Source organism: Helianthus annuus, chromosome 9 (assembly GCF_002127325.2).
Source record: "Helianthus annuus cultivar XRQ/B chromosome 9, HanXRQr2.0-SUNRISE, whole genome shotgun sequence".
NCBI classification, from domain to species: domain Eukaryota; kingdom Viridiplantae; phylum Streptophyta; class Magnoliopsida; order Asterales; family Asteraceae; genus Helianthus; species Helianthus annuus.
Genome location: NC_035441.2, coordinates 31,592,417 through 31,596,564, shown reverse-complemented (window position 1 = coordinate 31,596,564; position 4,148 = coordinate 31,592,417). Strand labels below are relative to the sequence as shown.

At 43.3% G+C, this 4,148-nt stretch overlaps 1 non-coding gene across 1 annotated transcript; it reads left to right on the top strand.

Annotated features, from left to right (window-relative positions):
* Positions 1 to 1,774: 1,774 nt before the first annotated feature.
* LOC118482365 lies at positions 1,775 to 1,881 on the top strand. Its single transcript, XR_004868406.1, has one exon. It is a non-coding gene; the product is annotated as a small nucleolar RNA R71 (small nucleolar RNA).
* The last annotated feature ends 2,267 nt before the right edge of the window (positions 1,882 to 4,148 follow it).

Below are 4,148 nucleotides of genomic sequence, written 5' to 3'. Positions count from 1 at the left end.
TTTTTCATCCATTACCACCATGAGTGTGTTTTATTCCTGCAAATTAAAACTAAAAGATTAAACTAAACTAAGGATAGTTCCGCGGAATGCCTCCGTGGTGCGCCACGTTTATAAGGGTCCTTGGCTAGACCCAATGCGAGGTTATATGTTTTCTGAGTGGGATGCTTGGCGTCCCATGTTACACCGTCGGAGAGCAGCATCCAAGCTCGAATCAATAACCTTCATGTAGTTGACCGGGTCGTCGTCCTCTATTCTTTTCCCGACTCCGAATTTTACTTCATCATCCCCATATCTCAAAGTGAGTGTTCCGTCATTCATATCTACCACCGCTTGGGCGGTGGCAAGAAAGGGTCTTCCTAGTATGAGGGGAACCTCGGTGTCTTCTTCCATATCTAGTATGACAAAGTCGGCTGGATAGACGAATCTGCTTACCTTTACCAAAACGTTTTCGATGACACCCTGTGGAAATTTGACGGAGCGATCAGCGAGTTGTATGCTCATTTTTGTGGGACTCGTGGTTCCCAAGCCGAGTCTTTTAAACATAGATGAGGGCATGAGGTTAATGCTAGCCCCAAGGTCGGCTAGAGCATTACGAACGGGGGATTCCCCTATTGAACAGGGAATCATGAAGCTTCCGGGATCGATTTTCTTTTGGGGAAGTTTATTGAGTACGAGTGCAGAGCATTCTTCACCTAAATTGACTAATTGCAAATTTTCAGTTTTCTTTTTATGCGTAAGGAAGTCCCTCATGAATTTAGAGTATTTGGGCATTTGGGTTAGGACCTCGATAAAAGGAATATTGACATGCAATTGTTTTAACAGACTTTCGAATTTTGCGAATTGCTCATTGGTCTTTTGACGAATTAACCTACCGGGGTATGAAACTCGAGGAGCCTTGGTAGGCTCTGATGACGGAGGGGAGTTCTTCTCCTGCAGAGGTGTGGGTACTGTTTCTTCTGTTGGCGGTGGCGCTTCTGCAGGTCCTACGCTGCGGTTTCGTAGCGTGATGAGGTGAACTTGTGCTTTTGGGTTTGTTTCGGTATTGCTAGGTAATGCGCCTTGCGGTCTCTCAGCAAAATTTTGAGCTATTTGATTTAATTGTTTTTCTATGTTTTGAATGCTAGCTTGTTGATTTCTAAAATTTTATTCTAATTGTAGAAATCTTTCCGAGTTTTTCTTTTCAATGTCGGAGATGAGGCGAGATATAGTATCTTCGAGCCTTTCTCGTCCACTTTGTTGTTGAGTGAAATTTTGTGACTCATTTCTTGGTTGTTGAAAGTTTGTTCGTTGGGTTTGTTGGTTACTACTATTGCCGGGTTCCCTCTAACCAAGGTTTGGGTGGTTTCGCCATCCTTGGTTGTAAGTTCCCGTTGGGGGACCCGACGGCCTAGGTCTATTATCAATGTAGTTTACCATTTCTTGTTGATCTTCCGTTTCTTTCATACAACTCCAATTTTCATGTGACCCACCACACCCTTCACAAGCCATAACTGAGACTGTTTTTGTCATTTCCAATTTTTTTATCTTTGAAGAAAGGGCCTCGATTTGGGCTTGTAAAGAAGTGCTTTCATCGACCTTATGGGCGCCCGGGGCAATAGATTTATTCCCCCGGGGGGTGTGCCATTGAAAATTGGTTTGAGCAATTTCCTCAATTTGATTATATATTTCGTGTGGGCGTCGATTACCTAAAAGTCCCCCGGAGCTAGAATCAAGTGTCTGCCTTGTGTGTGGCAACAATCCATTATAGAAAGTGGATACTTGTTGCCATATTGCAAGGCCGTGATGTGGACACTTGCGTAATAGCTCCTTGAACCTCTCCCAAGTTTCATATAAGGATTCCCCGTCCTCTTGTGAATATGTATTAATTTCAGTCATTAATTTAGCAGTTTTAGCGGGAGGGAAGTACTTATATAGAAATTTTTGGGCTAGTTCATCCCAGGTGTTTACCGATCCAGCTGGGAGGGCGTTGAGCCAAGCTTTCGCTCGATCTTTCAGTGAGAAAGGAAACATACGGAGGCGGATGGCGTCATTTGATGCTCCGTTGATCCGAAAGGTATCACATATTTCTAAGAAATTGGTGATATGTAGATGGGGATCCTCGTCCGCAAGCCCGTGGAAGGTTGCGGAGTTTTGGAGCATTTGTATCAAATGCGGCCGAAGTTCGAAGTTATTAGCTTCGACATTCGGAGCATTAATAGCGGCGCCTAGGTTACCTACGGTAGGTCGTAGATAATCCATGAGGGTACGTTGGTCCGCCATTGGAGGTGGATCACCCGAAACCTTCTCTTGATTTTTAGCTTTTAATTTTTTCTGAGAAAGCGTTCGGGTTCTTCTAGAGGTTCCTTTATGTCCTTATTAGAACTGGAGCTCATACACTATGTAAGATTGGCGTCGGGTTCCAAGTCCTGCAATAAAAACAGAAAAGAATGTTGGTCAGAAGGTTCACCACGGCCCCGTGTTCAGCGAACACGGCCCGTGGTCGGAGTTACAGTTACTGTTTTCCAGATCCCAGTTACTGGAAGTTGGACACGGCCCCGTGTTGCACCGACACGGCCCCGTGGTCAGCCTTCTGTAACCTGGAAAACTAAAAACTGCCAGTAACGATGCTGGGCACGGCCCGTGTCCGACCAGGCACGGCCCGTGCTGAGCTCTGCAGAAGCTGAAAAACTAAGAAAAATCCTAAAAATTAAAAAGAAAAATAAAAATATGATTAGGCCGTTGATTCCTAACTTTCTTAAAATCCTTGTGTCCCCGACAGCGGCGCCAAAAACTTGATGCGTGTGTAGTGTAATATATTTTTAATGTATAATTAAGCCCTTTTTACACGTTTAGCCAAGTTTTAAATTTATAAAACACGATATTCACTAACACTAAACACACATATGGGCAAGTGCACCCATCGTGGACGTAGTATAGTGTTGGTAAGATACCGAGGTCGTCCAAGGACACAAGAGCTTTTAATACGGGTTTATCCTCAACGTCTAATCAAATCAAAAAGTGAGAAAAATGTTTTTAAACTAAGAAAATAAAAACTAACTAAATGCTGAAAAATAAAATAAAATAAAAACAGATAGACAAGATGAATCACTTGGATCCGACTCGTGTATTAGTATAACCTTTGATTATTTTCGCACTTTTGCACTTGTTTAAGAGATTATCTTAGTTATTGTAGTAGGCCCCTCTTTTGAAGGCGACGTTACCCTCAACCCAGTAGTTTGAGTCAGCAAGGATACAATCCTAAAGGGTCGGATTATTGGAAGATAATGAATTAAGTTATTAATGCAAATTATGGTAGGCCCCGCTTTTGGCGGTGACGTTACCCTCGGCTAAGCAGTCTGAGTCAGTAGGGATACAGTCCTAAATAGCCGGGTTATAGTATTAATAGTAGTTAACTTATGAAGGGGTCAAAGAGTTTGGATCCCCGCCATCCAATACCTATGGGTATTGAAGGAGATCCTACTAAATTTGACCCAGGTTCCAAGCAGGACCTCTAAACGCTGAACAAGGGCAAGACCCTTACCAAACCGTTCCCTTAACCCCCGACCAGGTAGCCAACATACCTCCATATAGACCGTGGAGATATGAATGGTGAAAATCTTTTATTTTATATAGACAGTAAAATAATGCCAAGACACCACGGACAAACGATAAGGAAAGATCACCTTCAACATAAGCAACTAGTTATTAAAGTCATTAATACAAAATCAAATAAAAAGTGCAAAAGATTAAAAATAAAAAATATTATACTAAACACTTGTCTTCACCAAGTGATGTAAGAGACTTAGGCAAACATGGCCTTGATTGTCAAGAACTCTTACGATCAATCTTAGATCCCGAGACGACTCACACACTCTACGATGGACAATGGATGATGGTGGTGGATGATGGTGTTGTGGTGGTGGTGGGTGGTGGATGAAGTGTGAGAGAGGTGGTGTACCAAGGGATAAGATGGAATGAAACCAAGCACCCCTATTTATAAGCTGAACAGAAGGTTGGGCATGGCCCCGTGTCCGCTGGACACACCCCCGTGCCCGTCTGACACTCTCTCTCCTCATTAATTGTAATTCACAATTACAATTAGTGCGCCTGCTGTACTTTCACCACGCCCCCGTGCTCACTGGACACGACCCCGTGGTGGGCAATGGAAG